This window comes from Struthio camelus, chromosome 5, assembly GCF_040807025.1.
Source record: "Struthio camelus isolate bStrCam1 chromosome 5, bStrCam1.hap1, whole genome shotgun sequence".
NCBI lineage: Eukaryota > Metazoa > Chordata > Aves > Struthioniformes > Struthionidae > Struthio > Struthio camelus.
In genome coordinates this window covers 57370974-57383066 of record NC_090946.1, presented here as the reverse complement: position 1 = coordinate 57383066, position 12093 = coordinate 57370974, and the positions used below count along the sequence as shown (strand labels likewise).

The 12093-nt window shown below is 45.3% G+C and overlaps 1 protein-coding gene across 1 annotated transcript in view; it reads right to left on the bottom strand.

Annotated features, from left to right (window-relative positions):
- Window positions 1-1795: 1795 nt before the first annotated feature.
- LIN52 (lin-52 DREAM MuvB core complex component) overlaps window positions 1796-12093 on the bottom strand; it is a 69422-nt gene continuing 59124 nt past the window's right edge. The window contains exons 7-8 of the transcript XR_011141587.1: window positions 3250-10761; window positions 1796-2232 (exon numbers count right to left, since the gene is read on the bottom strand). The gene's annotated coding sequence lies outside the window, so the exon portion shown is untranslated. The remainder of the gene's footprint in view (window positions 2233-3249; window positions 10762-12093) is intronic.

Genomic DNA, 12093 nt, shown 5'->3' with positions numbered 1-12093 from the left:
TCTAGGAGCGCAGTTGCAGGCATCTGGTTTTACCCCCTACCAGCTGGTTATGTGCAACCTCAGCCAGGCCTTTGGCTTCCTGAGAAAGGCACCGGTTGGTCGTACTGCATCGTGCGTCCTTGCCTGCCGTGGAGTCCCATCGCCCCTGAGATCTCGAGCCATTAGCAGCAGTACCGCACCACCAGCGATAGCACTTCCTCTCAAAGCACAATTTTTCAACCTGTAACAACTCAACCCTGTCACGATTGATTTTCAGTAGATCATTGAAAGCTGCTCCATCAGTCTAGCCCTAACAAATTTCTGCTGCCTGCTTCCTTCTTTTTCTCATTTCTACAAAGATAGAATTTTGTTTTATAACGCGATAAGGATTCTGTGGCTTGGGCACTTATCCTCATAAATGTCTGAGCCATTTTTGCTCAAATGAAGCAAAATGAAAGCATGCACTGCTTCCTTGGATGGAGATCAGATCTGGAGAACTTCGCACTCCCAGACTGAAAGAGCGATTAAAAAGAGAGCTGATAATAGAAATGCTTAGTCAACCCTGATGCAAGTCGCTTGAGCGTTCCAGCTTTCAATGGGAATGAGCTGGTGAAATCAATGTGCACCTGCAGCATTTCCGTGAATAAACCGCGAGAGCCCTGCTCAGCTCTAGTGTGCAGCTCCTGCTGTGGCCTCCGAGCCGGCGCTCAGCACACCCTCCCCAGGCTGATTGTCGGAAACACAGTGACAGGCTCCACAGAGAGGGGCCAACGCAGCAGCCAGAGGAAGACACCTAGCCATGGAGAGGGGGGCCTGGAAGGAAAAATTCATAAATTGAGGGAAATGAGGATGCTGTGGTGGTTCCTGATTCCCCAAAAAGCAGCTGTCCCACCAGGGCAGTCTGGCCCTCTCCTCAGGGCTCAGGCTCCAAGCGGCTGCAGGCACAGAAATGCCAAGTTTAACGTGTACCTTCTCTTTAGAGACCTGGGGTGCTTTTGTGGCCTGCACAGTCACCTGGCAGAGCCAAGGGGGCCGCTTGCATCTCCTAGTTCAACCCCTCCAGTTGCCAGTTGCTGCATGCATCAACTCCTTCAGACCTGTGCTGGGCTGTTGCTTTTCCTTTATCTCAGGAATGAAGTATAAAATCATTCTTCTGGACATGAGGGAGCGATTTGCAAAGCCACTCACATGCAGGCAGCTTCTCTTTTCAGAGCAGAGGGATCTGACACCCTCCACCACTCCCTTCTCCTGTTGAATATGATTATTGCTATGTTACTATCGCTATTATGTCATAAATTGACGTCTTGTGTTCCCATTTGTTATCTGGGGATTCTGCTCTAATCTCGATGATCGCTAATGCAGTGTAAATCCAGCACGCCGAGTGATAATCTGGCTATGTAAAAAACGGACTTTCCATACATAATCAAAACCTTTCACTTTAATATTGGGCACGATACTTTTCCCGTGAGTTGCATTTTCTTCGGCCCGTCTTGCCTGTGGCTCAGAAGGGTACTGTGGTTTAAAAGAAAGCTGGTGTCTGGTGTAAAAATGCTGGGATTTAGTGCGCACTGTGCAGGATCCAATCCCCTGGCGAAGCAGGGAACAGTTTATGTCCCATGTCCTGGTAACATTTGGAAGTTGGCAGGAAACCTGCTCCCTTCCCAGCCCCGGCAGGGAACCTCTCCCTTCCTCCAAACACAGCTCCGGAGTGTTTGTGCTGCGTTAATTTCGCGAAAATTAATGCAACATGACTCATTTTTATTGGTAGTAATTAATACCCGCTGAAACTCCAGCTACATATATCTTCATCACACCATAAGCAGGTAGGCTCATAAACAAGGTAGGCCTGGCTCAACGAACATGAGGTGTGTTTTATTCCCAGTACTCAGACAGAAATCAAAATACATGAAGACAGAAAGCACAGCAAAGCAAGCAGTAACTAGAGAGAGAAAACGGGGAGGGTAAGACAATTTTGGGGTGTCCCTGTTCCTCCAGACACCTCTCCTATCATAACTAAAAATAAAAACCAGCCGTTTGGCACTATTGGGTTGGAATCCTTCCTTCTCCACCCCGTGGGTACCCAGAGGCTCCACATATGGCTCCTCTGTAGTGTTTTTTTCTGAAATTGCAGTTATTTCCTTCCCCGCCTCCATCTTGTGCCCTGCTCCTTTCTCCAGGCCTGGGTGTTTGGGGTTTCTCCTCTCTCCACCCTTTTGCTGGTCTCCAGCCACCCGTGTTTTCTCCGCACTGCCCCTGTTAAGGCACAAGGGGCACAAACGGTAAGCAAAGAAGGAAAACAAAAAAAAAAAAAGGCCATAAAAATACGCCACTGCTGTTGGCCGGCCGGGCCCCGCGGGCTGCCCGGCGCGGAGGAGTGCCCGCCGCTCCCTCCCTCGCCCTAGCGGGCCCCTCTCCTTTCCCGCCGGCCCCGACGGGCGGCGGCGACGCGCGGGCATCGGCGCGCAGGCCCCGAGCAGCCCCGGGGGCCCGGGGCCCCCACCGAGGAGAGCGGAGGCGGCTGCCGGGCCGCGGCCGGGGGAGCGGTGCCCGCCCGGCCCGGGGGCGGCAGCGGGGCCGGCGCGCGGCCTGCCCGCCGCCCCCTCGCGCCTCCCGCCCGGCACGCGGGCCGAAAGGGGATGGGGCGCCTTTAAGCGGGGCCGTGCCGCCCCGGTGTCCGTGGTGCAGCCAGGCAGGGAATGCACCGCTGATCCTAACCAAGTTTGCCAGCCATGCTTTTCTCATGGCTCCCACACAATGGCCCGTTTTTTGCCCACCTGCCGATTATGCTTAATTAGGCGAGGAGTTGATTAATTTGAGGTAATTGACAGCTAATTACAGGCCTGAGGGCTCATTAACTTGACGTCTTGTCTCAGTGAGTTGGCTAAAGGGGGTCAGGTGATGTGCGACCTTCCCCCTGCTCCTGCCTGGGGTCCCGCGTGCCCCACGCGCCACGTGGGCTGCGCTGCGGCGCTCACCTGGGCGGCCCGAGGGGTGGGCGATGGGCACCGCGGCCTGGCGGGGAGGGGGCCGGCTGGCCGGCGGCCCCGAGCCGCGGTTCCCGAGCGGGGCGCAGCGCCAGGGTGACGGGCCTTGGAGAGGGGACGGGGTGCTCGGGACACGGCAACGCAATGAGCGGAAAGGCTCCCCGGGCTAATAAATAAGACTCTGCCGACAGAGAGGGGTTTTGGAGAGCACGAATGGCGTGGTAGGTCAGGGAGGAAATGGAGTCAGGCACACCGGCAGGGACTTGAACGGGAAGTGGGCTCTTGCCTGTACGTGAGGCCACCGGCGCCGGCCGTGGCGTCCTGGTGGGTTTGCGCGCGTGGGCTGCGGCAGAGGGGAGGGAGGGAGGGAGGGACGGCCACGCTCTCGGCAGTGGGGAGCCCTCCTGCAACAAGGGTTGAGGCCTGGCTGGGAGCAGGCTCATGGTACAGCAGGCCCTGCTCCAAGGTACCGGTCGTTTCCAGGCATCGTCTGTCATTTCTAGGCGAGACTGGAATTAGCAGTGTTTTGGGGGTCAGGAGGAAGAGGTCAGCAGCAGAGGAGCTGAGGGGCCGCTGGGCGGGCCGTGGCTGTCATGGCCCTCGTGGGCTGCACCAGAGACGCCCAGGGCTGGGCAGCCGAGCTGGGCAGGAGGCTCCTGCGGCAGCGCCTGGGACCCGGGAGGGTCGGCTGCGCTGGGATTCTGGCACCGACGGGCCCAGGGCCAAGTGCCGCGAGGGGAAGCACATCATTCCTGTAAAACGCATCACTCCACGGTACTAATTCTGGGGAAAATAAACAAAGCTGTAAGAAAAACCTGGTAGCTTGTTGATACCCACCTTACAGCAGTTTATCGAGGGCAAGAATTGCATGATATTCATATCAAAGGATACAGTTACTGACTGTATTTTTTTTTGTTGTTTGTTTTTTTAAGTAAGACTTCTCAGCTGCTCACTACGGCATGTAAATTAAGAGAAAGCAAGAAAGGGGCTGCTTATTTAACTTCTTATGTGATCTCCCTCACCAGAGAATTTGGGCATATGCCCAGGATTTACAGATCTATCCTCACCTCACCCTTCCGGAGCAGGGGGGCTCCGAGACTAACAAGAGGGTAAATGACATAACCAAAGTCACACCAAAAATCTAAGAACTGAATCCAGCTTTTTCAGGCCAGGGCCCTGACCATAAAACCAGCTCTGCTGTATTCCTAAAGCACAAGGCAGGTAACTACCTGGGCACTGTGGTTTTGATTAGGTTTAATTACTCAGTGCTTGTAACGTGCTCTGAAATCAAGGTGAAAGACATCGTGAAGGGGCAAATAGCAATCTCTGCTTTTCTGCATGGTTTTCTATGTGGCACTCGCTGACAAAGCCCTCGCTGTCTTCCAGCAGTGTTAAGGATCGTGACTGACACCTGTTAGAGGCCTGGTCTTGCAGCCTATCCTCTCCTGGGGGACAGGCAGCCACAGTGGCGCACTGGCAGGTCTGGGATGTTCCTAGCAATACTGAGGAAGGGGCACAGGAGGATTTTTTGGTTTTGTTTTTAATTTATTTATTTACCTTGCTGTTGTGTATTTATGCTAGGAAGGACATGGCTGAAGAAACACACTTCATAGAGGAATGGCTGAGGTTTGTGATGGCTTCTTTTTGTGGCTGCACACCATGCTTTTGGCTTGGCTTCTGAGGAATATCTATTTCCTGCAGAGACCAAAATGTGTCTCTGTTGTAGACAGTCCCCCTGTGCCAGCAGGGTGAAGGGGCTGACTGTTTCCTTCACCCATAGGCTCCAGCTCATCTCTTGCCCCTGACATGGTACACCCTGGAGATAACGACCGATCATTAAGCTTGATTTGGGATTCAGTGGTGAGCCAGTATAGAAAGTAGTGGAGAGGCTGAATTAATAGTGAGCCGTGTCAGCGGGCAGGGTGACTACAGTACTCCAGGACAGCTGGACTGCCCTATGCCCTAGCAACCACAGGCTTCATATGAAAGGTACTTTGCACTGCTCCCAGCTAGCAGACAGGCAAGGAAGGTATCAGTAACTAAAGTGGGAGGAATAGGATCTCCTGGCCAAATTGTGGACCGCTGTCTTTGTGGGTGCCCGTATGAAAGTGGTGAAGGATCCAAAGATCATAAACTAGTCTGACCTGACCCATTGGGAATGGAGCTCTTCAGCTAAAGGAAGCTTCATCACATCTGCAACCTTCTCAGATGCTTCCCTTCATCCATTGACATCATCCCTCTGCCTTAGGCTTTACTTCTGCCTGCGGCTCCAATTAAAGCACTGTACCATCCTCACGTTTGTGGTGTGGTCAGAGGGAAAGAAGAATAGTTAGAGATGTGTCATCTGCATATTGGTGACCCTGCAATTTAGAAACCTTACTAAACAACTTGCTTCAATATTCTGCTATTGTAATCTATAGCTTATAGGCATTCCTTTATCCATTTGAAATGGGCTGGTTTTTAATTTTCTAAGCTCTCTTGTTTAAATTTCAGGGAGTTGGGTAAATCTGACTGGCCTCTATGGAAATCATTATTTAATACCTTCCTCCCATTTGTTGTTGCTTCTCTCAACCCTAAATACACTTAGACTCAGTGATGATTCATGGTACAGAGGCCAAATGGCCCCATGTGACTAATAAATTTTGCTCACCTGCTCAGAACCTCTCCCGTGTCTGCCTTTTTCAGGCGAAGGTGTCCATAATTTAAGTTGTATTTGAGAGGAGAACACCCCAGCAACTTTTATTATGGCATTTATCACTTACAACCAGGGAGAGGAATTATTTGGAGTAGCCCAGGACAGTAGTTTCTTCTTTCTCTTTCTAGATCCATTGTTGAAATTGGCTAAACCTCAGTCATTTCTCATCTTGACCATCACAAGGCTGTTGCCTTCTAGTGTAAATATAAAGACTACGTGTGGGTGCAACAATATTAAGCATTAGGTATAGGACTGAGCTGCCTAGCAGTGAATTTCTTCCTCTTTTCTGTATTGGCACAGACTGCATCATTAGCAAGCACATCAGCGTCTCAAACAAGGATGCATTTAGTCATATACATTTTCTATGAGGTCACTTAATGTTATCATCAATTTACAGAGGGAGCACTAAGATCTAGGTAGTGTAAGTGGTTACCCAAGTTTAACAAACGGTGCGTTTTCTGAGTTTTAAATCACGGATTGTCTAAGTACCTCTCTTGCTATCTCTTGCCTCACCCACCAAGCACCAGATGTAATGCTGGGTGTCCTTCTGAAGAAGGAATGTGTTAGGAAACTTCCTTTTGATACCGAATATGATTTGGCTGGACTCCCTAGTCATCAAAGTCCCACTCAACTGATTCAAGAGCTCATTCTGTACATGAAGAAAAAAATTGCTGCGTCTGGGCTGAGGGGATTAGTTTTAGCAGAAGAAAACTTTGCACCGCTACAAAGTTCTAGGAAGGAAGCAACACAGCTTATTGAGGGAGCTGATCCTACCTAGGATTGTCATATCCGATCTGTGGATCAGTGGAGTGTAGGATCATTCATTTGGAAGTTGGCTCTTCAGAGCAATCCACACCTTTGCAGTGTATTTTGACTTCCACTGATGTGACACCAGCTGGGGAGATGGGCTATTAGTATACATTCATGCTTAAGTTATTGGTATTTGAATATAGGTATTTTGGATGGCTAGAATTTCATTAAATTTAAGCCATCTCCTTTCTGTACCAAGTCTGTGGAAGCTGGAGAGGAAACAATCAAGAAAGTTACCGGTACTCAAAAAGAAGTGTGTATGATACTAGTGGGCTGTTTCACAATAGTAGAAGTATTTCCTACACAAATTACAACGAAGCTTTATAAATAAGTTAACAGAACGGGAATAACTGCTGAGATAAAAGACAGGGTGTCCTGTTTGAATTTAATTTGCTTTTTATATCACAATTTTAGCTCTAGATCCTCTGATCCGTAGGAATCCAAAGAAGAGGGAATGTTCTCAGTAACTCTTTTACCCATGGAAGAAAAAATCTATGACTGTTGAAAAGCAGTCTGGACTTTCAGGAGGTTGGAATATTTTAGAAGGTTTCCAGATTTGAAGGAAAAGGGTATCATATTTGTACTTTTAGTTGTTACCTCAGTAGTCGCAAGGAGGCAGTTGCTGTTCAGCACCGTGCCAGGGTAACGTGCTGTGTCAGTCATCACAAAGCTTCTGGTTTTGGCAGTCCTTTGTGTTGCCTAGATGAGATCTGTGCTGAGATGTGGACTCGTGACATGGTTTGCTCTCTCTGGGACACCCTTTCCGTTGCTCTCTTCTTTGGGAAGAGCTCCGGCTCTTCAGGAAGGAAGAGCATTTGATCTAAAATACTAAGATTCTCTCAAATCTTCAACTGCTCTTCTCTGATAAGGCACATACGAGTCACTGTTCAGCTCAAATATCCCTGAAGCATGTGTACAGCCATAGATGCCTACCCCATAACCGCATTTGTGGCTGAAGCTGTATCTGAACCTACTCACAACACTATCTGTAATCAGTGACTTTTTAAAAAGCAAGCTGATGATTTTACAATAAGTTACATGGTTACACCAATAAGATGAACTTCACAGTTCTTAAATCCAAAGAAAGATATTTTTCAAGTGCTGCTTGCACAAGTGAAATAGTTTCCAATCACCAGCAAACCAGCCCTTATTTTAAGCTTCAATGATACATCAGGAACAAATTTCTACCCTTCCAACCCAACTGCACTACATAACGCACCAACTCAACTTATGTGTGCTCAACTTAATGTGCCCGAGAAGCCTGTTGTTTAGCAGAAGAGTTCACATAGGTACACAGACCTTTTATATAATTTCAAACATATTTCATCTTGAAGAGCTTTTAAGTAACTACTCTCTATTAATATCTGGCTTTCAGAAGAGAGGCTACCTGATGGATTGCCCTGCTCAAGAGTAAGAGCGTTACTGTAATTATCTTGTTTGCAAGAAAAATACGAACATTTATCTCAGATTAGCAGAAGAAATGGCAATTGTGAAATTTGTCATTAGCCCAAGCATATTTTTATGTTGCTGATGAATAAATGTTGAATGACTGAACAGTCTTTGTGCTAATATTTTTCCCATTATTTCTGTAGGGATTTTATATTAAATTTTCCATAAAATACTGGAATTTTTCAAGATATTTGACTTAAATAAGACTGAATCACCTTCTTCTTACATATCCAGCATTTTAATATTTTGAATGAGAGGAGAACCGAAAGCCAATAGTTTCCATGCTGTGGAAAATAAAGAATATTTTTGAACAGCTAGCTTACATGAGACTCTCTACATTCATGCTCACCAGTGCTGACCTGTTGCAAACCTGTTTGAATTAGAATGAATGGTTCCAGAAGGGATCGAATTTGTTTAAAGGTGCTGCAAGACAGAATTAATACAGTTTATGAACCACAAGAATCAAAGACAAATAAACCTTTCTTTTTAGATCCACAAGCCACCAGGAGGACCCATCTCCTGGGTTCTCCAAGAGCAGTTACCTTGGAAAGTGTAAGCCATGATATCACCAAGCAAGCTTCTTCTTCCTATGGTCCACCTCTCTGTGCATCCAAGCATAAGATCAGAATAAAAGAGGACTTTTTTGGTAAATGTGGGACTGACGTGCATGTATCAAATGGTCTGTTATCCAACAACAGAAGTCAGGCACAAGCAGTAAGCAGTAAAAGGCTTGCCTGTGCGCAAACTCTTGGCTAAAGTATTGATGGTGCATCCTACAGATCTGGAGTCTGAGGAAAGGAGTAAGGAGGGCAGTTAACTCACAATATCTAACCACACATTGACTCAAATAAAGATATTCTGAAGTTGCGATTCAGACGTTAGGGTATAGATGCTAGACATTATAATAGATATCGGATATTCACCCCTTCAAAGTACAGATTTTGTTGACTTTGGTAACACTTAGAGTTGAGATTTATAACCAACTTAACAGACGCCTTCCCTGTAGAATTTACAGGGATTATTTATTTTTGTCATTTACTTGATGACTGATCTCCAAACCAATGCTGAGAAATTAATTTCCTGATCTGATTCTGATATGATAGGGTTCTTTTTCTTAGCCTGCCTTAACAGTATTTATGGCTTACATATATATATATAAATATATATGTAGCTTATTTGGACAGTATTTTTATTTCATTTTAGTTTAACAGTTTTATGAACATTATAATAAACATGTGCAAAAATGCCCTCCTGATACTTCTTCAGTAGGCAATAACAATTGCCCAGAATGGATATTACCAGGCAAAAACCCTGACTGGATTCATTTAAGAAGCTGCCCACACATGACAGCGTGTTTCGCTACTCAAAGTTTTCAGGACTGGGACTTGTGATGACGATCCCTCTATCCACCCACCATAAGGAAAATGACATGTATACCTTTCTTACCGCGGACAATTATTTTGATAAGTTATGAAAACTAGGCAGCTGCCTGGAGATTACGTGCTGTTGATCTCAAAAAAAAAAAAAAAAAGAAAGAAAAAGGCAAATTTAGAGTTCTTGGGAATATCTATTGCCAGTAAAACAATGAAACAAAAAAATGGGGAAAAAATCATTAACCATCTAGATGATAACAAAACAATTATCAGCCCTGAGAATTTATAAAGAATAAATTGTGCTGGAGAAATCTGATGCTTTATTTTTTAAAAAAATATAAAATTAGTGGACGACAGGAACACAATGGATTTGATACATTTGGATTTCAGTAAAGATTTGATACATAAATCCTACTCAAAATTAATTCAAATTGGCTTGGCTACAACATCACATGGAATGAAAAATTGGCTGGAGACCCAAAAATAAAGGATAATGATGCATACAAAGACATTGTGCTGGAGGGAGAGGTCTTATGGCGACAGAGATCAGCATTTGGTTCTGTGCTATTCAGCACCTTTTAACATGACAACTTCTGTCAGGAAATCAGGCAACTTTGTTACGAGAGCGAAATGCGGAGGGATATGTGGGATATACCAGAGGGATGTGGGACACATAAAATGAGAGTCCAGTTGTAAAAATTCAAGTATTACCTGAACCACAATAGCCATTCATATGGAGGTGCCTAGAAAACACTATGAGAGTCACTACAGCAGACAACCAATGAGATGGGAATTTGCAATGAAGCATAGCAGAAAAACAGCCAGTGTGTTTGAGTAATACAGCTGCAATTCATTCCCCTACAGAGTGACCACAAGCCCTTTGCAGTATGTATGACCCATGCACTACATACACTGTCAAAGGAGGTCTTAGACGAATTTTGGTGGTGTACTACAGCTCCAGCGATGACAGTAACGATATAGGCCCTAGAAAAAAGGCATCACGTTTTCAGTTTACTGACATGCTGAGTGATTCCCAGCAGAACTACAGTGCGCAGTAGGGGAGCTCTTGGAGTATCTCCTATTCTTGTGCTGGAGCCTTAAAACTGAAGTAAGAGATTTTTCCCCCAGAAATGACTGGTGCAGACGCTCACAGTGAGGTTAGCCTGATTTGGAAGGAGGGCTCTAAATAGATCCTAGTTGTTGTTGTTGTTGTTGTTGTTGTTTTTTAAGGTAAAACCAGGAAAGAAAATAACAATAAAGTAAATTAAATGCATTAAAATAGATATGATTCCCCTTTCTCATAATTTTCCTCTTCTCTATCACTCAGTTCATTCACAATTTCACATATTCACCATTTTATCTTACCCTCCATCCACAGGTGTGTGGGGGTGTCCTGATAACTTTGGAATATGTTGGCCAACTTCAGATAACTTTGTGGAGAGTAGGTATTACATTCAGTGACATGAAGTGGCTGGCAGAAGAAAGAAATCCTGTTACTGCCCTCTCTGAGTGTGGGCTCACCCTTTGTTAGACATCTGAGAATCCACATGTGAGGCAATCTTGAGAAACACATCCATAAGAAAAAACAGGCTTCACTGACTGGTTCCACTCGTCATGAAACTTCTGCTTTTCCCTAGCCTCCTTCTGGCTGAAAACCAATATCTGTTCTTATTCGCTCCTCTTCTTTTTTGCTCCCTTTTCACTTTTTTTCATCTTAAACTTCATTTCTAGCAGTATGTCTTCTTCACTCCTCTTTTGCCTTCTCTCCAACCTCCCATCCATCCCTGATCATCTTCCAAATTACACTTTATCTCTCTTGGTCTCCTCTCCTCGGGTTTTTAGTCCCCCCTCCCTGCCTTTTTTCTTCCTTTTTCTCACTCTCCCATCTCTTTCATTCAGACTTCCATATCATTCAATTTCCACAATCCTTTCCCACCAAAATAGCTTGCTAATAATGTTTTGATACTTCTTAGTAAGGCTACTGTAAATCTTACTGTAAATACTTACTGAAGTAAGTGAGAGACGAGACCTCTTTTGCTAGGACAAACAGTATTAGCTCCTCAGAGTACTGCAGTGATCACTTTAATAATGTTCCCTGTTAATGCTGGCAGGATCAGACCCACAGTAAGTACAGCATCAGAGCACAAGCAAGGATTTCGATGTTGCAGAATTAGGAAAATTACATTTTAAAAAGGACGTTTTTCCTTCCCTGCCAAATATTTGGGCTGAGCAAGCGTAGAATGCTATGAAATCTGGAAAGCAGCACTTACACCCTCTCTGAATGAGTGTTAAAGGCTGTGGAAAGTAGGGAAGGGTCAGAATGAGCATTCTGACATCAATGGAAATGTTACAAATATTATTAGGGTGTCTGTAATATTCATAGCTCTCCTAAATGCATGTGTACAATGTGCTCCCTGTGGCAGTTAATAGCACTGTGAGAAACCTTCATTTTTAGTGTTCTGTTTTTAAATTTTCAATCTCTAACACTGCATTAGAAAATTTAATTCTCTGAATAGTTCTTAGGGGTCTTTAAAAAAAGATTGCAAGGTCTAGTATCACACTGTTATTTATTATTATTTAAATTACTTATGCCTGTCAGTTGCTCAGGTGCTTGCCTTTTTATTTATTTATTTTTAAAAAAAAGCCACCTCTACTTAATGAAGCAAGGCAGGCCGCAAGTAGTAGAAGGGCAACTGGACTGACTGGGGCTAAGAAGTCATGGGGTTTGAATAGTGTGTGCTGGATGACCTCTTTAAAAAGTTTCTTTGCATTTTGGTGTCTCCTTTTCTCCTCCCACTGTTAC